Source organism: Oncorhynchus mykiss, chromosome Y (genome assembly GCF_013265735.2).
Source record: "Oncorhynchus mykiss isolate Arlee chromosome Y, USDA_OmykA_1.1, whole genome shotgun sequence".
In the NCBI taxonomy this organism is placed as follows: Eukaryota; Metazoa; Chordata; class Actinopteri; order Salmoniformes; family Salmonidae; genus Oncorhynchus; species Oncorhynchus mykiss.
In genome coordinates, this window is record NC_048593.1 from 30049866 (window position 1) to 30071820 (window position 21955).

The 21955-nt window shown below is 45.2% G+C and overlaps 1 protein-coding gene across 1 annotated transcript in view; it reads left to right on the forward strand.

Annotated features, from left to right (window-relative positions):
* Positions 1-322: 322 nt before the first annotated feature.
* Positions 323-21955, forward strand: part of LOC110510000 (leucine-rich repeat transmembrane protein FLRT1-like) — a 57314-nt gene continuing 35681 nt past the window's right edge. The window contains exon 1 of the mRNA XM_021591260.2: positions 323-958. The gene's annotated coding sequence lies outside the window, so the exon portion shown is untranslated. The remainder of the gene's footprint in view (positions 959-21955) is intronic.

Genomic DNA, 21955 nt, shown 5'->3' on the forward strand with positions numbered 1-21955 from the left:
ACGGTATGCCGATGTTTACAATGTGAAGTTTGTATTTTATTATTTTCAAAGGAAAGTCGGTCATTGTGGTCAGAATGAATGAGATATTATGGTGTGCATGTTTTCCATTTGTGTCTTTCTTTTTTGTAATTTCCTTCTGAAAACAGCAGACGCAAATTTACTCAAGTACACACACGTAAATAAATAAATATAGGTCTATGTGGGAGGAAAATACTATAGATATGGGAATGATTAACCACATTTGACATCGTGTTAGAGAGAAAGAGAGCCATCGAGAGAGAGCGAGCGAGAGAGGTCACATCTCTTTTCAGGCAGAGACAAAGTCATCTTTCTCCTTTGACCATCCTCGCAACAGCAGAGTCAGTCTCAACAGCTTTCCTTCAGCACCCCTTCCACCCTATTCTCCCGCTCTACATCCCTGAAACCCTTACCAGCTAGCGTCAGCGACAATGGTCAGTGCAGAGAGATGAAGAGGGTAAATACATCACGTTTCATTGCAATTTCGGCTATGCCATCGAAAAATTACGGGGGCTGAGAACTTCGAGGAAAATAATCTAGGGACTGAAGACGGTTAATGAGTAATCACACATTCTTATCACCTAACGCACAAGTTGATCAGAGCGGTCCAGCTGTCTTGACATAACCTATTTAATGTATTTCCATTATGACTGCACATTTACTGTAGGCTATGTCGCAGCGGGAGGATATTTGAAAAGGGCAGAGGGAGGTAGGTTGCTAAGAGAGAGAGATAGAGACTTGGCAGCACATTATTATAATGATGGTGAGTGACTGATCCACACTTGACGCTGGCGACTTAATTTGGAACTCAAGCAAGGGCGATTTTGTCGTTTCGTCTGCTTCTGGAGGGCATCGGGACGAACCTGCAAATTGCCTGAACAACGCTATGAGAGGCGCACAAAAGAAAGCCTGGGAGAAAAAGACGACTGGTGTAAAGGCGGTAAGGTGAATGTTGATCGTTTTGCCAGGGGAGGATTGTCAGTAGCCTAGCTATTGCACTTATTCCATTGTGCATCAGTTTGGGTGAGGCTTGCTTATAGACTGTCTTGACAAGTCAAAGCTACCAGTGGTGTCTGTCTTGATAAAGTAGGCTAGGCTACTAAATACACAAATGCAGTAAATGTGGTGAGCCTCTTGCACATTTGGCATATTAACAAAAAAATCAAGCGATTTTTTCAAACGTATGCTTTTTCCATATGACTAACTTAAGCACTAAGGCCCGAGGGGGTGTGGAATATAGCCAATATACCACGGCTAAGGTTACAAATTCACGCACACTTGAATAGCCCATAGAACGTTTAAATTACATTTAATTTCGCCTATACAGGCGGTAATGGCCGCAGGAACAAGTTGCGATAGTGGAGAGCGGTTACTTCCCGTGTAGGTTACCTGTGCGTGACAAATTCTCCTTGTGTGTTTATGTTTGCGCGCGTTTTTTTTTATTTATTAATGCGGCATATTAGCGGAGAAGACAGTCAACCAGGGTGCTGTAGACCATGGTAACGATGAAGTTGGTTGTGTCAGTGGAACACATTTTCTGTGATACTGTTGTATCCTTTTAGGCATACTCCCGTCTATGACAGGCCCTATGGGGGTACCAGTAAAGGTTGAAAGGCTCGACGACCTGGCACATAGCGCCTTTAGAATATCCCACTTACAAGTGTTCAGGCCAGCAACAGCCCAAATATACATATTTACATTTCTTGACTAAACCAACTAACTGAAATATCAATGTGTAATGATGATAAATACCATTGGAATATAAATCATAGGGCTATCCCTTCGATTCTGCAGGCTCTCTTGTGGTTTAAAGATTGAAGCCCATATATACACAACATGACCAAAACTATGTGGACACCTGCTCGTCGAACAACTCATTCCAAAATCATGGGCATTAATATGGATTAGTCCCCACTTTACAGCCTCCACTCTTCTGGGAAGGCTTTCCACTAGATGTTGGAACATTGCTGCAGGGACTTGCTTCCATTCAGCCACAAGAGCATAAGTGAGGTCGGGCTGATTAGGACTGTTGGGTGATTAGGACTGGCTCGCAGTCGAGGTTCCAATTCATCCCAAAGGGGTTTGATGGGGTTGAGGTCAGGGCTCTGTGCAGGCCAGTGAAGTTCTTCCACACTGATCTCGACAAACCATTTCTGTATGGACCTCGCTTTGTGCACGGAGGCATTGTCATGCTGAAACAGGAAAAGGCTTTCCCCAAACTGTTGCCACAAAGTTGGAAGCACAGAATTGTCTAGAATGTCATTGTATGCTGTAAGATTTATCTTCACTGGAACTAAGGGGCCCGAACCATGAAAAACATCCCAGACCATTATTCCTACTCCGCCAAACTTTACAGTGGGCACTATACATTGGTGCAGGAAGCGTTCTCCTGGCATCCGCCAAACCAAGATTCTTCCATCGGATTGCCAGATGGTTAAGCGTGATTCATCACTACAGTGAACGCGCTTCCACTGCTCCAGAGCCCAATGGCAGTGAGCTTTACACCACTCCAGACAACACTTGGCATTACGCATGGTGATCTTAGGTTTGTGTGCGGCTGCTCAGCCATGGAAACCCATTTCATGAAGCTCCCGACGAACAGTTCTTGTGCTGACGTTGCTTCCAGAGGCAGCTCTTCAGTAAGGCAATTCTACGGCAAATGTTTGTCTATGGAGATTGCATGGCAGTGTGCTTGGTTTTATAGACCTGTTGGTAACTGTGTGGCTGAACTAGCCAAATCAAATTTGAAGGGGTGTCCAAATACTTTTGTATATAAAGTGTATTTCAGCCTCGCAGCAAATATCCTCTGCTCAGTGTCAGTCCTACCTAGAGTGTAGACCTTATAGGGTTGGCAGGTAGCCTAGTGGTTAGCGTGTTGGGCCAGTAACCGAAAGATTGCTAGATTGAATCCCAGAGCTGACAAGGTAAAAACATCTGTCTTTCTGCCCCTGAACAAGGCAGTTAACCCACTGTTGCTAGGTTGTCATTCTAAGAAATAATTTGTTCTTAACTTACTTGCCCAGTTAAATAAAGGTTAAATATAAATTAGGGTGGTAAATTTCCCAGTTTTCCAGAAATACCAGTTGGACGATCCCTGGATTAGGGATGGATTAAACTGAAAATCTGGGAATCCGCTACCGGGATTTCTGGGATTTTTGGGAAAGTTACCAGACTTTTGCAACCCTAGTCCCACCCCTTTACTCAACCCTAGTCCCACCTCTTTACTCAACCTTAGCCCCACCCCTTTACTCAACCATAGTCCCTCCCCTTTACTCAAGCCTAGTCCCACCCCTTTACTAAATTCTAGTCCCACCCCTTTACTCAAACCTAGTCCCACCCCTTTACTCAAACCTAGTCCCACCCCTTTACTCAACTCTAGTCCCACCCCTTTACTCAAGCCTAGTCCCACCCCTTTACTCAACCCTAGTCTCACCCCTTTACTCAACTCTAGTCCCACCCCTTTACTCAACCCTAATCCCACCCCTTTACTCAACCCTAGTCTCACCCCTTTACTCAACTCTAGTCCCACCCCCTTACTCAAACCTAGTCCCACCCCTTTACTCAACTCTAGTCCCACCCCTTTACTCAAGCCTAGTCCCACCCCTTTACTCAATCCTAGTCTCACCCCTTTACTCATCTCTAGTCCCACCCCTTTACTCAACCCTAATCCCACCCCTTTACTCAACTCTAGTCCCACCCGTTTACTCAACAACGTGTGTTATTTCATACAGCAACACATCGGGGAGATTGACTGACACTGGCCCCAACAGGTTTAGCTTTGGAAAACAAGGATACATACAGGCCATCGAGGAACTCATTCTTTGTGAGATTGCTTTTCCTTGACATTTTTACGTGGTGAGAGTTTAGGTTCTTCTTAAGGTTTTCCATCACAACAAAGCAGCTCTTAATGCCTGTAGGTGTATTAGTTGCAGTGTAATGATTTTTCTAGTCTTTTTGAGGCTCAGTTCCCTCCTGAGCCCCTTCTCTCTACTGGACCCCATCAGCCTTCCTTCTCCATTTCTCTCTTTCTCATTTGATCCATGTCCTTCCCTCTCTCCTCTCTCCCCCTTTACCTCTGTCTGTTCCTCCATAGATGGGCATTTGCATCATTTATGGCTGTTGGAGGATGGTATTAAAATCAGAGAGAAATTCCCCAGGTATTGACAATGGCTAAAGTACAGCACCTCATCCATTGAGTGGCAGAACAGCAGGCATCATTATGAGCCATCAATCACACTCCTTCTTTCCTTCGCTAAATGGACTATACTAGAATGGGGCTGGAGGCACGCAGGAATGAATCGCTTTGGGAATGGGTCTTGATTTTTCATGCAAATGTACCTTTCTTAACTCTCCGACTCAGAATATAAATTCCTCCCATTTTAGCTGTGTTATTATGGCTGAGTTTTCCTGGTGTCATTTGGGTCTTTTAGAGAATCCTGTTTTTTTCTATTTATACAGAGAGTGGAACCACATTTATTCTCGGACCGTTTGTCCTTATTACTCAGTGAAGACATCTGAATATGGGCATTTTAACGGAGAGAGGTGAACACCTAGTTCCCCATGCAAACACAGTGATGCAAATGTGTGCATAATGAATAATAGCATATTATTATTATCTTTAAATGTCACTGAGTCCCTCTGCATGCATAAACGTAGCCATCAGTTGAATCAGCATCTGCATTTACCAGTACTATGATATGCTAATTACATTACTACTCAATGTTCAGTATTGTTACTCTGGGACCGCTATTGGATGACCTTCGTTGTGATACCGGATGCCATTGCCCTGGGTATAAAGATCAGTGGTTTCTGGGATATCTCTTCAGTTTAGGGTTTGATGCCATAACAGGTACTAGCTCTCTGTTCATATGATTTCTCCTTATATTTTATTTGTCCCCTGAAGTTGTGTAGCTTACTCTAATTAAACCTTGAGACATATCTGAAGTGGCAGTGTCCATGCATAATCATTCCTTACCCCGCCCTTATATTAGCATTAGCAGTAATAGGCAGTTGCAACTTTCTGTCAAACCATTCTCCCCCCTTCCTCTCTCTTCCTCTCATAACTTCTTCCCTATTTTTCTCTGTCTGTCTGTCTGTCTGTCTGTCTGTCTGTCTGTCTGTCTGTCTGTCTGTCTGTCTGTCTGTCTGTCTGTCTGCTCTCTCTCTCTCTCTCTCTCTCTCTCTCTCTCTCTCTCTCTCTCTCTCTCTCTCTCTCTCGCTCTCTCTCTCTCTCTCTCTCTCTCTCTCTATCTGCCTCTGAGCAGCCTTGTTGCTGATGTCATCAGGAAGGTGAAAAATGAGAGGAAAGAGAGAACGAGAGACTTAGGGTTTGTGTCTTCACATTGCCACCTCTCCCTCTATCCCTCTCTTCTCTTCTCCTCCATCCTCTTCTCTCACTCAGTGACAGCTGGCAGCCAGTAGGGCACAGTGGACATGCCAGCACAAGTGCAGACATTTGCCAACTCCCAGAGACATACACATAGAACATAACTAATTCATACACAGCTCTCTATCGCTCACTCACTCTCCCTTTTCCACACACACTCAAACTGTACACACTTAATGGAGCATACAAATCAAATCGAATGGTATTTGTCACATGCGCCAAATACAACAGGTGTAGTAGACCTTACAGTGAAATGCTTATTTACAAGCCTTACCAACAATGCAGTTTTAAGAATTTTTTTTTTCAAACAAATAAAAATACAAATAAGAAATAAAAGTATCAAATAATTAAAGAGGAGCAGTAAAATAACAATAGCGAGGCTATATACAGGGGGTACCGGTACAGAGTCAATGTGGAGACTATATACAGGGGGTACCGGTACAGAGTCAATGTGGAGACTATATACAGGGGGTACCGGTACAGAGTCAATGTGGAGACTATATACAGGGGGTACCGGTACAGAGTCAATGTGCGGGGTTAGTCGAGGTAATTGAGGTAATATGTACATGTAGGTAGAGTTATTAAAGTGGCTATGTATAGATAATAACAGAGAGTAGTAGCAGTGTAAAAGAGGGGGTGAGGGGGTGCAATGCAAATAGTCTGGGTAGCCATGTGACGAGATGTTCAGGAGTCGCATGGCTTGGGGGTAGAAGCTGTTTAAGAGCCTCTTGAACCAAGACTTGGCACTCCGGTACCGCTTGCCATGCGGTAGCAGAGAGAACAGTCTATGACTAGGGTGGCTGGAGTCTTTAATAATTTTTAGGGCCTTCCTCTGACACCGCCTGGTATAGAGGTCCTGGATGGCAGGAAGCTTGGCCCCAGTGATGTACCGGGCTGTATGCACTACCCTCTGTAGTGTCTTGCGGTCGGAGGCCAAGCAGTTACCATACCAAGCAGTGATGCAACCAGTCAGGATGCTCTCTATGGTGCAGTTGTAGAACCGTTGGAGGATCTGAAGACCCATGCCAAATCTTTTCAGTCTGCTGAGGGGGAATATGTTTTGTCGTGCCCTCTTCACGACTGTCTTGGTGTGCTTGGACCATGTTAGTTTGTTGGTGATGTGGACACCAAGGAACTTGAAGCTCTCAACCTGCTCCACTGCAGCGCTGTCAATGAGAATGGGGGCATGCTTGGTCCTCCTTTTCCTGTAGTCCACAATCATCTCCTTTGTCTTGATCACGTTGAGGGAGAGGTTGTTGTCCTGGCACCACACGGCCAGGTCTTTGACCTCCTCCCTATAGGCTGTCTCGTTGTTGTCGGTGATCAGGCCTACCACTGTTGTGTCATCTGCTAACTTAATGATGGTGTTGGAGTCGTGCCTGGTCATGCAGTCATGTGTGAACCGGGAGTACAGGAGGGGACTGAGCACGCACCCCTGAGGGGCCCCCGTGTTGAGGATCAGCGTGGCGGATGTGTTGTTACCTACCCTTACCAACTGGGGGCGGCCCGTCAGGAAGTCCAGGATCCAGTTGCAAAGGGAGGTGATTAGTCCCAGGGTCCTTAGCTTAGTGATGAGCTTTGAGGGCACTATGGTGTTGAACGCTGAGCTGTAGTCAATGAATAGCATTCTCACATAGGTGTTCCTTTTGTCCAGGTGGGAAAGGACAGTGTGGAGTGCAATAGTGATTGCATCATCTGTGGATCTGTTAGGGCGGTATGCAAATTGGAGTGGGTCTAGGGTTTCTGGGATAATGGTGTTGATGTGAGCCATGACCAGCCTTTCAAAGCACTTCATGGCTACAGATGTGAGAACTACGGGTCAGTCGTCATTTAGGAAGGTTACCTTAGTGTTCTTGGGCACAGGGACAATGGTGATATTACAGACTCAGACAGGGAGAGGTTGAAAATGTCAGTGAAGACTCTTGTCAGTTGGTCAGCGCATGCTCAGAGTACACGTCCTGGTAATCCGTCTGGCCCTGCTGCCTTGTGAATGTTGACCTGTTTAAAGGTCTTACTCACATCGGCTGCGGAGAGCGTGATCACACAGTCGTCCGGAACAGCTGATGCTCTCATGCATGTTTCAGTGTTACTTGCCTCGAAGCGAGCATAGAAGTTATTTAGCTTATCTGGTAGGTTTGTGTCACTGGGCAGCTCTCAGCTGTGCTTCCCTTTGTAGTCTGTAATAGTTTGCAAGCCCTGCCACATCCGACGAGCGTCGGAGCCAGTGTAGTACGATTCGATCTTAGTCTCATTTTGACGCTTTGCCTGTTTGATGGTTCGTCGGAGGGCATAGCTGGATTTCTTATAAGTGACTGTATTACGTACATGCAGTCCTGTATGCAGTCAGAGTTCACAATAAATACACTGCACCCTATTGAGAAACTGGATTATAGTAACTGGATTCAGAACTCTATTATTGATAAATTAGACTCAGTATATGAAGACCACACTGGCTGAGCTGAGTGTCTGCTTCCTCAAAAGCCCCGACATTAGAGAGTACAGTCGATTTGAATCCCTGATCTCCTGGTCTAGCCCTTTAGTGCATTGACCCCATTAATTCAACAATTTATACAAGGAACACATGCTCAGATCACTTTAGCATGCTACAGACCCTTCTGTACAGCATGTAGCAACTCAGGTCCTTTAAGTTGAACAGTAAAGCTCCTTTTACCTTATTCCTTAGATTTATTGGAGCACCGCCATACTAGTTAATTGGTCCAGGAAAGTCACATGAGACTTTTGAAGAATGCATAATTACTGGTTATTAAGGGTAGGATTAAAAACAGAACATGCAGTTGGTTGTTCATTTTTAATTGGTGTGTCGCACTTACAGCTGGTTTTAAGAAGACTTTCGGAAGATATATAGTTGTTGCTAATGAAAATGGGTGTTTTGTTGTTTTCTGTACATTACAATGACCTAGCCATCACTATTGCTGCAGAGGTGAGAATATATTTCCATAATTAGCTTAAATGCATATCAGCAGTGCATGTTGGCCTGAAGTGGAAATTCTGCATTTTGACTCTGAAACCCTCAAGAGTTTTGAGACTTGCATACAGATAAGAAGAAATTCTGTATAATGGCATACTATTTTAGATGCTCCCGAGTGACCACAAAAAGTAAGAGGAAGACGTTTAAGCAATAAGGCCCGAGGGGGTGTGGTATATGGCCAATATACCACGGCTAAGGGCTGTTCTTATCCAGGACGCAACGCTGAGTGCTTGGATACAGCCCTTAGCCGTGGTATATTGGCCATCTATCACAACCCCCACGAAGTGCCTTATTGCTTTATTATAAAATGGTTACCAACGTAATTAGAGCAGTAAAAATAAATGTTTTGCCATACCACGGCAGTCAGCCAATCAGCATTCAGGTCTTGAACCACCCAGTTTATATATATTGATATAACACAGCAACATAATAGACATTTACTCACCTGTTGCTCACACAAAACCAAGAAGCAAAGCTCAATAAGATGTTTTTTTAGATTTGTAAACATGTGTAACAAACAGCTAGTCTACAGAATGATTTAACGATTTAACAGTAAAAGAGGAACTGAACGTTCAGTTATTTGGACCAGCTAGAATAATTTCAGGCAGAATTTCCTCAAGCCCCATAATTTATCTGAAGTGATCAACACCTAGAGTAAAGTACTACAAATCAAACTGAGTTCGCTGCCATAAAGCATACATGAATACAGTTGCAAGTTTCATCGATTAAACTTGCAGACAACTCTGGAAGGTATTGATAAGGAATGTTCTCCATAGACTGTCTGGTTCTGATAATTATATTTCATCAACTCTTCATGGCAAGGTTTTAATATCACAATTCTGACAGACTGTTGATTCAGATTCTCAGAGATATGTTCAGCCCTCTTCCACAAATGGGACCTGACATTTGGGTTGGTTTGATGTTAGTGAGGGGGCTGGAGGCTTAACAACAGTATTAAAAACGTGGATTTGATCTCTCTGGGCTTTCTGGAGGGCTGGGTTACAGACCTCTCCACCAGATTATGAAAGTACAGATGCCAGCCATTGCAAACACATGAGATTATGGCTACACAAATGTAGAGTGGCAGCAGACAAGATTATAGTACAAGATTAGGCCATGCATGCGCCCACACATAAATGGATATGCATGCCCTCACACTGTCTCTCGCTCTCTCGCTCTTTTGCTCTCTCTCCTCCCACCCCCCTCTCTCTTTCCCACACACACATTAATACATTGTTACAGTTGTGCCCAGAAACATACCCACGTGAGTTCCCACTCGTAAAATGCACACACACGTAAACACATGAACTCAATAGCTATGTGTAATCCGGGATTATTACAGTACAGAGAGGCAGTGCTTGTCAGACACTTCATATTAAAGCCACCACACAATGCAGCAGCAGATTAGAGGGAGGCAGGAATAGAAATTAAAAGAAGTACAGGACAGGATCAAGATGAACATGGAGGGATAAGAGAGGAGAGACAGTGATGAAGACAAAGAGGGAGGAGGACTTGTTGTGAGATAGATGGATACAGAGACATATAGAGAGAGAGAGCGAGAGCGAGAGAGAGAGAGAGAGAGAGAGAAAGAGAGAGTGATAGAGAGAGAGAGAGAGAGAGAGAGAGAGAGAGAAAGAAAGAGAGCGAGAAAGGGAGAGAGAGAGAGTGAGAGAGAGCAATACAGAGAGAGAGAGAGAGAGAGAGAGAGAGAGAGAGAGAGAGAGAGAAAACAGGATTTACCAGGGCTCTATGGGGATGTGAGACAGTTTGCATGCCTTCCAGTTGCCCTATCAGTTGGATATCATTGTGACCGCAATTTTTATCATCAACACTAATTAATGACAGGCGAGCTGGCATGTTTGAGCTAATTTGGCTTGCTTGGCATTCAGATGTTGTGAGTTGCATTTCACGGATTTCTCCCCTGAGGCTTACAGTACCTCTACTCCTCTAGTACCTCTACTCCTCCAATACCTCTATTCCTCCAGTACCTCTACTTCTCTAGTACCTCTACTCCTCTAGTACCTCTACTCCCCCAGTACCTCTACTCCTCTAGTACCTCTATTCCTTCAGTACCTCTACTCCTCCACTACCTATATTCCTCCAGTACCTCTACTCCTCCAGTACCTCTACTCCTCTAGTACCTCTATTCCTCCAGTACCTCTACTCCTCCAATACCTCTATTCCTCCAGTACCTCTACTCCTCTAGTACCTCTACTCCCCCAGTACCTCTACTCCTCTAGTACCTCTACTCCCCCAGTACCTCTACTCCTCTAGTACCTCTATTCCCCCAGTACCTCTACTCCTCTAGTACCTCTATTCCTCCAGTACCTCTACTCCTCCAGTACCTCTATTCCTCCAGTACCTCTACTCCTCTAGTACCTCTATTCCTCCAGTACCTATACTCCTCCAGTACCTCTATTCCTCCAGTACCTCTATTCCTCCAGTACCTCTACTCCTCTAGTACCTCTATTCCTCCAGTACCTCTACTCCTCTAGTACCTCTATTCCTCCAGTACCTCTATTCCTCCAGTACCTCTACTCCTCTAGTACCTCTATTCCTCCAGTACCTCTATTCCTCCAGTACCTCTACTCCTCTAGTACCTCTATTCCTCCAGTACCTCTACTCCTCTAGTACCTCTATTCCTCCAGTACCTCTACTCCTCTACTACCTCTATTCCTCCAGTACCTCTACTCCTCTAGTACCTCTACTCCTCTAGTACCTCTACTCCTCCAGTACCTCTACTCCTCTACTACCTCTATTCCTCCAGTACCTCTACTCCTATAGTACCTCTATTCCTCCAGTACCTCTACTCCTATAGTACCTCTATTCCTCCAGTACCTCTACTCCTCTACTACCTCTATTCCTCCAGTACCTCTACTCCTATAGTACCTCTATTCCTCCAGTACCTCTACTCCTCTACTACCTCTATTCCTCCAGTACCTCTACTCCTCTAGTACCTCTATTCCTCCAGTACCTCTATTCCTCCAGTACCTCTATTCCTCTAGTACCTTTACTCCTCCAGTACCTCTACTCCTCTAGTACCTCTATTCCTCCAGTACCTCTATTCCTCCAGTACCTTTACTCCTCCAGTACCTCTACTCCTCCAGTACTTCTATTCCTCCAGTACCTCTACTCCTCCAGTACCTCTACTCCTCTAGTACCTCTATTCCTCCAGTACCTCTATTCCTCCAGTACCTCTATTCCTCCAGTACCTCTACTCCTCCAGTACCTCTACTCCTCCAGTACCTCTACTCCTCCACTACCTATATTCCTCCAGTACCTCTACTCCTCCAGTACCTCTATTCCTCCAGTACCTTTACTCCTCCAGTACCTCTACTCCTCTAGTACCTCTATTCCTCCAGTACCTCTATTCCTCCAGTACCTCTATTCCTCCAGTACCTTTACTCCTCCAGTACCTCTACTCCTCTAGTACCTCTATTCCTCCAGTACCTATAGTCCTTCAGTACCTCTATTCCTCCAGTACCTCTATTCCTCCTGTACCTCTATTCCTCCAGTACCTCTATTCCTCCAGTACCTCTACTCCTCTAGTACCTCTACTCCTTCAGTACCTCTACTCCTCCAGTACCTCTATTCCTCCAGTACCTCTACTCCTCTAGTACCTCTACTCCTTCAGTACCTCTACTCCTCCAGTACCTCTACTCCTCTAGTACCTCTACTCCTCCAGTACCTCTATTCCTCCAGTACCTCTATTCCTCCAGTACCTCTACTCCTTCAGTACCTCTATTCCTCCAGTACCTCTACTCCTCCAGTACCTCTACTCCTCCAGTACCTCTACTCCTCTAGTACCTCTACTCCTCCAGTACCTCTATTCCTCCAGTACCTCTACTCCTTCAGTACCTCTACTCCTCCAGTACCTCTACTCCTCTAGTACCTCTACTCCTTCAGTACCTCTACTCCTCCAGTACCTCTACTCCTCTAGTACCTCTACTCCTCCAGTACCTCTATTCCTCCAGTACCTCTATTCCTCCAGTACCTCTACTCCTTCAGTACCTCTACTCCTCCAGTATCTCTACTCCTCCAGTACCTCTACTCCTTCAGTACCTCTACTCCTCCAGTACCTCTACTCCTCCAGTACCTCTACTCCTTCAGTACCTCTACTCCTCCAGTACCTCTATTCCTCCAGTACCTCTACTCCTCTACTACCTCTATTCCTCCAGTACCTCTATTCCTCCAGTACCTCTACTCCTCTAGTACCTCTACTCCTCCAGTACCTCTATTCCTCCAGTACCTCTATTCCTCCAGTACCTCTACTCCTCCAGTACCTCTATTCCTCCAGTACCTCTACTCCTCTAGTACCTCTACTCCTTCAGTACCTCTACTCCTCCAGTACCTCTATTCCTCCAGTACCTCTACTCCTCCAGTACCTCTACTCCTCTAGTACCTCTACTCCTCCAGTACCTCTATTCCTCCAGTACCTCTATTCCTCCAGTACCTCTACTCCTTCAGTACCTCTATAGGTTCTTAGGTTAAAAACATAGATCAAATGCTGATGTTTATAACACTTACAGATCAACACTCAAAGGTTGTGTTCATAAAACTATTATATTTGCTATGTCTTTTGGGGGGGGTTCTAAGGAAATTGTAGATAATAGTTATTTATTCCCTATGCTTGGTTATAAAGAAAAGAAGAATGCATTCAACCAATCACAAAGTTAATTTTCCTGTACTCATAAATAAGGTGAGCAGTGTAGAGTAATGGTTTCTTGGAATCCATCAGTTACCCTATATAGCTGGTTATTTCTCAGCCATTTTCCAGAGAGACCCATTCTGAGCCACAGTTTGAGGATATGGCAGTAGACTGAATGTAGACTAGAGAGCTATTTCGAGGTAACTGAGCCCACAGCCTGTCCAGATGTTTTCCCCCTGAGACATCTGTGTGGATTACCTCAAATTACGCCCTTGATCTGAACCCTAAATAAATTATACACACAATTGTGTTTTACTTGCCATATGGGGATATATTCTCTACCAACCAACCAATCAATCATTCCTTCAATTCAACCCCTCGATCAATCATGTTTTAGTGGATGATGTGTGTTAAGCTGTAGACGAGCCGTCACAGGAAGCTTAACATAATGAGATAAAGCAGAGGACCGCACCTAATTGGATTACATTAGTAGATCGCATTCACAACAACAAAGACAGGCCTGAATTAAATAAGTCCCATTCAAACACAGTTTGTTGTGAAGATGAGACTGGATCAGGTGCAGGTGGATGGCCTTCCGTAAAGCAGCGCCGAGAGGCGTATGTGTGTGTGTGTGACGAGTAGAAACAGGTCCATGTCCACACAGACCTGTCCCTCCTGCACCTTGGACAGCTTCATTCCTCTCTCTTTCCCTCCATCCATCCCAAGTTCCCTCCACCCATTGAGAAATCATCTCTGTGCTTCAGACTCTCTGGTCATCTTTTATGCTTCAGACTCTCTCGTCTTGTTTGTGAAATGAAGTACAATGATCAGTTGTGCAGAAAATGTCGCAGAGTTCAAATGGAGTTCATTGGCACTGTTGTGTCTCCTGGATGTTTTTTGTTGCTCTCTGTCCTGTATAGCCGGAGTGAAATGTGGACGAGGCTTGGGATGAAATGTCCCACCACTAATGAATTATTTCTCAGTCTGGTGTGTATCCATACTGGAGGTCTTCACGGAACCACCTGTACCCGAGACCCGATCTGGGACCCGAGCGGGTCCGGATCCACAATTGTAAATAATGTCACAGGTTTGGGTCGGATCCGATATGGTTTTAACTGACTTGTCTGAAAGGGCCCGTACAGATCCGAATGCGACTACTGCAGCAGAGACAGAGAGACAAATTTCATAATTTATGCTGCTGCTCTTGCTTTTCACGAGAGTGGAGCGTGGCACGTGTAGCTTGTTGTTGGCCAATCATGAGTCATCAAAGCGGCAATAGGCTACAGTCATAGAGCCTAGCTCCGTGTGTGGCAAAAGTTAGGAGATATCTAATCAGGGTTGGGGAGTAATGGATTACATGTGAGGGATTACAAAAAAACGGTAACTGTAATCCGTTACGTTACCAGCAAATATATTGTAATCAGATTACAGATACTTTTGAAAAACTAGATGATTACTTCGAGGATTACTTTTAAATTCAGAAAGGATGTTTGCGAAAAATGACATTCAAATCAACATTGAAAAAGTCAGAGACCACTATTGATGACACACCAATTTGTTTTGATAGATCGCGGGAAAAGTGCAGGAATAGGCTTTTGTAGGCTACAGTCCAAGCCATGTCTTCCAATGATGAGACTGCTGGCGGCATCCAAAGATTATTCAACTTGAATATATGCTTGGAGGTAAGGATGACAGCAGTGGTGTATTTTACAGCGATACGGATATCACTAATGATTGATATCTACATGGTGCTGCTCTCTCATTTAGTTATTTGCGCCTTACGGATTGTGGTTGTTGAGGATGGCTGCTCACAAATCTAAATGTGTATTTGAACCCAATAATGGTTGAATTCAAGAAGCTTAAGATGCCTGTCAATCATTGTTTTTTATGAGCATAGCATTTATTTTGAACTTGAATCATTGAGCCCAATCAGTCCTCCATGACAACAAAATCATAAACAACAGAGTAGGACTGGCTAATAAGTCCTTAGTTTTGGGGTCATTCTCATGTAAAACAATTTTGCTAATCTATACTTCCATATTTCCAAGTCCTATTCTTGAAAATCAAGAGGTATAACATTTATGGAAAGACTGGAATTCTGATTGACTTTGGTTTTTCATGTAAAGATATCATTTAATCATATTATTATATGTAGTAGAAAGCGATGGGTTAGAAAAAGCCTACATAACCAAACCATATAGTCAAATGTAACATCCATATATGGCCAGCTATGTAAACTCTTAAAATGTATTTATCCTGCAATAGATGTCGTTCAGTAGGTAACATACATTTTGGTCTTCTTCTAATTCCTCTTAATTAAGGAGAACGTAATCCAAAAGTAACGGAATGCAATCAGATTATGTTACTGAGTTGGGGTCGTCCAAAAAGGACGTTACTGATTACAGTTTTGGACACTGTAACGGATTATATTCAGAGAGTAACCTACCCTGTATCTAATCAATGGAAAATGGAATCAAAATGATGGATTTAAAAGTTAAAGGAGAAGGACAGGCTACAATGACCAGGAGCCAACAGGTAGGGTGCTACGTAATATTCTGAATGGAGTTGTTGTTATTTGTAACTGTAGGATGAGAAAGCGCGTGCACTGCAGCCTCAGTTAGCCTAGCTAGCTAGCTAACGTTAGCTAGCTTAACTAGCTTCTCCCGGTTTGATGCAGTCAAGACAGTTACAACGTAATTATATTTGATGTTAAATAACCTAGCTGTGGCAGCTATTAGTCTACTGTAGCGTGAGTCATGGTTGGTTGCTGTCTCTCGTCTCTTGCTCCCTCCTCCCTGTGTCACTCGCTCACAGTATAGTCCCTTCCCGCTTGCTAGAACTGCACTTCTCTCCCTCCTCTCGCTCTTTATCAGCTCTGGTTAATAAAGTAGCTTAAAAATGTATGTTTCTTCTGCTTCCCACACTTGGATTGGATCTGGCTCCAGTCAGGTCTAAACTTGTCCTCGGGTCCATTCGGAATGGGTGTCTCTATTTAAAAATGTATTTATGCGTATCGGGTCCAGGTAGGAAAGCCCCAGGTTAATTTCGGAACAACTTTTTGAACCTCTATTCCATACCCACTGGGAACACACTGGTTCAATCAACGTTTGTTTCCACGTCATTTCAATTCAATTGAACCAACGTGAAATAGACATCTGTGCCAAATGCTCGCTTAACCCGGAAGCCAGCCGCACCAATGAAGTCAGTGTGCATGCTCCCGGCCACCACAAGGAGTCACTAGAGCGCAATGGGACAAGGATATCCCTGCAGGCCAAACCATTCCCTAACCCGGACGACTCTGGGCCAATTGTACGCCATCTCATGGGTCTCCCGGTCACGGCTGGCTGCGACACAGCCCGGGATCGAACCCTGGTCTGTAGTGACGCCTCTAGCACTGCGATGCAATGCCTTAGACCGCTGCGCCACTCTGGAGGCCCCGGATGCTGCATTTCTGTTAATACTCTAATACAAAGGTTCCAGTGTGTAGTCATGTTCAGGTGAATACTATTGTCACACAGAGAGACACGTTGGTAAAAACCAAAGTGGATCACCAGAATACCTATGAGAATGTATTGTACAGGCCTGTCACTGTGCAGCTCATCTTGCTGGGGTGGGAGGGGGTGGTGTCACTATAGCAGATGTCTATTCTCAATGTTACAGAAATAATACAGAGTGCCACCTGAATTCTTGATATACAATTCTCCAAAGTGTCAGACAGCCAACAGGCTTCAGTAGAGGACTCATAGTCAGCCATATGAGTGTGAACTTGTTCCAGGAAACTGTCTGGAAATATTAGAGAAATACTAGCTTAGCAAACATACGAAGTTGTCTCAACATTGAAGTGAAGTCATTGCCTTTGTGGCGGTGTTATTAAGGGAGTGGGTTTATGACTAGCAGCTTTTCAAGAACTAAAGGAAGAGCTGCACTCACTTTCAATTGTAAAATCTGCAATATAGCTAATGGAATATTGCCTTGTAGTCAGTGTGGGAAAGGACCCACAAGACGAAAGTTGACACAGAGAGAGACAGGGGAGAGAGAGAGGGGGGGGGGGGGGGGGGAGAGAGAGAGAGAGAGAGAGAGGGAGTGTTAGAGTGGAGTGGGGGGTTGTTGGAGTAGACCGCAGAGAGAAAAGGAATTGAAAGAGAAAAATAGGAGAGTAAAGGGAGCGAAACAAGAGACAGATGGAGAGTGACAAAAAGTCAATCAAGTGGGCATGTGGAGACTGAGATGTAGAAACATTAGGGATGTTTTACGTCAGAGGGAGAGAATCAGGACCTCGAGAATTAAACAGGGACTCTGCCCAATGTCCCCCTATTCTCTCTTTACTGCCATCTCCTTCTATTTGTCTCTCTTTGCTGCCTCTTTCTATCCCTCATTCTCTTTCTCTGTTAGTGCGTGTATTGTACAGTATGGTGGCTCAAGTAGCCCAAAGCCTATGGGATGTGTCAACATGCAAACCCATTAAATCATTAGAGCCCATTTATTATTAAGTCAGAATAACACACAGCTGAGGATGCAACCTTTTAAATGGACCTCACAGACAGTGCTGCTCACTCAGCTCTCCTCCCACTCTACCTTGCTGCACCATCAATCGAAGCCGATATGTCATTTTTCACACCCTCCAAAATGTGGAATTGACCAAAAACAGTGTCTGTATTGATCAAATAACCTGTGAACACAGGCGGCAACTATGGTTCAGTGGATGACACCCTGTCACCCTCCTGAGGGGTTGAAAGTTGTAATTTAAAGGTGTCATCCAAATATGAGTCACAGATGAGATTAGCCTGTGTTCTCTGCACGCCCTCCCTCCCTCCCTCCCTCCCTCCCTCCCTCCCTCCCTCCCTCCCCTAGTGCCTGCCTCCCAGCTTCTCTCCCTTCTCTCTGCTCTCTCTACCTCCTCTCTGCTCTCGCTCCCTCCTTCTCCCCCTACCTCCGTTTTCCAGTGCCACCCTCCCAGCTTCTCTCCCTCTTGCTCCATCCCTCCCTCTGTCTCTGTCTCCCCCTCCCAATCTTTTCTCTGTGCGTTGACCCTGTCCCCTCCCTCGCTCCACCTGTGTGTGACTGTGTGACTTCAGCATTAGAGGAGGGAGGTAGAGAGGAAGCAGAGATGTATAGAGAGGGGATAGAGCTGAGAGGAGGGAGAGATAGGGAGACAGAGAGGAGGGAGAGATAGGGAGACAGAGAGGAGGGTGAGAGAGAGCAGTTAGGAGGGAGAGAGAGAGCAGAGAGGAGGGAGAGATAGGGAGACAGAGAGGAGGGGGAGAGAGAGCAGTGAGGAGGGAGAGAGAGAGCAGAGAGGAGGGAGAGAGAGAGAGAGAGCAGAGAGGAGGGAGAGATAGGGAGACAGAGAGGAGGGAGAGAGAGAGAGCAGTTAGGAGGGAGAGAGAGAGCAGAGAGGAGGGAGAGATAGGGAGACAGAGAGGAGGGTGAGAGAGAGCAGTAAGGAGGGAGAGAGAGAGCAGAGAGGAGGGAGAGAGAGAGCAGAGAGGAGGGAGAGAGAGAGAGAGCAGAGAGGAGGGAGAGAGAGAGAGAGAGGGAGAGAGAGAGCAGAGAGGAGGGAGAGAGAGAGAGCAGAGAGGAGGGAGAGAGAGAGAGAGAGAGAGAAAGAGAGAGAGCAGTGAGGATGGAGAGAGAGAGCAGTGAGGAGAGAGAGAGAGAGAGAGAGAGAGAGAGAGAGAGAGAGCAGTGAGGTGTCTAGCACTTAAATTGCCTGTTTATTTCCAGTCATCGCATCAATTACACTGTGTGTGTGTGTGTGTTTGTGCGTGCGTGCGTGTGTGTTGAAGGGGGTGCCAGTGTGTGGCAGCCCTGAGATCGGCAGCAGAATCTCTCCTCTCAGGGGAGAAGGGGCGTGTCTGTGCTGTGTGACAGGCTGCAGTGATTAGTAGAGCTCAGCGGACAGCATTTATCCAACTCAGCCGAGGGCATGAACAATTTTTGCCTGCAACTCTGCAATTTGTCTCCCACTACACATCATATAGGTACAAATGGGGTTTGTGCACTTTTCAGTCATGTGTATTCTCATAGGGTTACATGTATGACTGGTAATGATCTTTTTCTCATGTACTTAGCTACATATATTTTTATGTAAGAACATGTTGATAGTTTATTGTTGCTACTATAGTATTATTACAGTGTTACTACACAGGTATAAGAGCAAGTAAATGCAAAGGGAATGGTGGATCTTCTGACTTACCTCTTGTGACAGAAGGAGATGACAGGAGCTGAACCCATCATCTGAGAAGGAAGGTGCATTAGGGATTCTTAATGAATACTACTTAATTACTTTGCTGAGTGCAATCATTCAGCACATTGGCAAGTGATGATGCCTGTTATTAGGGGGTGAAAAAGCAGCTGATATGCTAAAGGCCCAGTGCAGTCAAAACATATTTTCCGGTGTTTTCTATACACACTATGAGGTTGGAATAATGAGGATAATTCACTTTTAGTGTGAGAGCTGTTTCAAATGACTGCATGAAATTTCAGCCTGTTTTGGTGGGAGGGATCTTTGACCGTGCTGGTGACATCATCAGCCGGTAAATTAGTTAATAGACCAATAAAGAGAGTTCCAAACCTTTGCCAATAACGGCTAGTTTTCAGTTTCCCCCTCCCCACTCAGACCCCTCCCAAACAGTCTTAGCAAAATTCATGTTTGAGAAATCTCTTTGTAAAGAAGCTAGGATTTGACAGCATTGTGTTTGAACCCTGTCTTGAAAACGTCAAAACAAGCAGTGCTTTTAATCAACTAGTGAATAGCCAATCATAGACAGAAATAGTCTTCAGAAACAGCTCAGTCCTGTAAGATAGAGGAAACATGCTCATTAGATTAGAATAACTTTATTGATCACATGCTTGGAGTAACGCAATCACACGCTGATTCTTTTAGTAGGGGGATGGTCTCTTCAACCACAAATCTTACTGGTTGGCTTACCTCTGTGTCACAGGAGGTTGGCGGCACCTTAATTGGGGAGGACGGGATTGTGATAATAGCTGGAGCGGAATAGGTGGAATGGTATCAAATACATCAAACACATGGTTTCCATGTGATGCCATTCCATTCGCTCCATTCCAGCCATTATTATGAGCCGTCCTCCCCTCAGCAGCCTCCACTGCTCTCTGTGTACAGTATATTAGCTCGTGGTACATGGACCGTGTGTGTGTGCGTGTGTGTGTGACAGGTTTATTGACCTGTCTTCGTCCCCCAGGGATGCACACACAGCTCTTTTATGACCAGTGAAATAATGAATCATCTGATAATGAACCTGGGACTGTTAATTAGAGCTCCATCACAAGGAGGAACGTTTAAACAGCTCCCCCTCTATCACCCCCTCCGTTTCTCTCCTCTTCTATCAATCTCTCCATTCTCATATCCTTTAGAACATGGCCTGTCTTGCCTTCTTGACCCTCAAAACCCACACCCTCATCATTCCTTGTCCCTCTATTTTCACTCCCTCTTTTTTCTCTCTTCCTCCTCCTCTATCCTCCCTCCTGTCTTTACATGAGTCTCACTGGCTACTCCACTTGGCTCAGTTCGCACCAATATTTGTGTTTCCGACAAAGACTGCTCTCCTGCCGCTATCTCATCACTTAATATTTCTCCCACCTCTTTCGTTCCTCACATCTCTCCCGCAACCACTCTCTCCTTCCCCCCCTCTCTTCTCTCCTCTACCTGAATTAGGCACGTCAAAGATCATCCAGTTGAACGTTTAGAGAGGCGACTGATCGGAGAGGGGAATAGAGGATGGAACCGTCTGAAGGGCTGAAAATGGTACCGGGACAAAGGGGCTGCAGACAGAGCAGGGGGATGGAAATATCATTTTATGGAGAGAAATCCACAGATGAGGAGAAAGGGAGTCAGCGATGATGATTCTGAATGAGTTTAGAGAGAGCTGGAGAGGGTGGGAGACAGAGAGAATGAGAGAGGGTAAAATGAGATGTACTGCATATGCACTGCATATGGGTCTCTTAATTAACTGTGTTAAAAGCTTTCTTATTAGGACTGATGCTCTACAGTGGAGGGAGGAAGAGAAAACACTCTCCTTCAGCTGCACATTCAGCCCAGCTTCACAGACACAGAGAAAAGGGGAGAGACAGGGAATCAGAAGGAAATGTTGTCTTTAGCAGGAAAGAAGAAAAGTCTGAGGCCATCTTTTAATGTCAGTTCATCTAACTTAGGTTATCACTTTGCTCTGTATTTATCCTTTTATAAATCCCCCAATCCACCCCCCCCACCCTCCCTCCCTCCCTCCCTCCCTCCCTCCCTCCCTCCCTCCCTCCCTCCCTCCCTCCCTCCCTCCCTCCCTCCCTCCCTCTCCCTCTCCCTCTCCCTCTCCCTCTCTTCCTCCCTCCATCCCTCTCTATCTCTCTCTCTCTCTCTCTCTCTCTCTTCCTCCCTCCATCCCTCTCTATCTCTATCTCTCCCTCTCCCTCTCTCTCTCTCTCTCTCTCTCTCTCTCTCTCTCTCTCTCTCTCTTCCTCCCTCCATCCCTCTCTCCCTCTCCCTCTCCCTCTCCCTCTCCCTCTCTCTTACTCCACTGCCAGTGAATAGATGTAATGTGTAACACAGTGTTAAAAGTCCAGTCACATCGCAGCGTGTCTGTGTGTGAGAGTATTGTCTGTGTGTGAGAGTATTGTCTGTGTGTCCAATAATTTCAGGTTACTGCGCCTCCTCTGTCTCCAGTCATTGATTCATATTAAATCAGAGTGACTAATAAACGGACACACACACACACACACACACACACACACACACACACACACAAATCGACGCACACTGTATTGTATTGTCAATGTATGTACTCGACACATAAAGGATTTTACTCTTCTGTAATACCCCTCGGGAATAATATAGGCAGGAAGGAGAGAGGGGAAGAGAAAGGCAGACAGAAGGGAAGAGAGGGCTGTGATGCTTCAA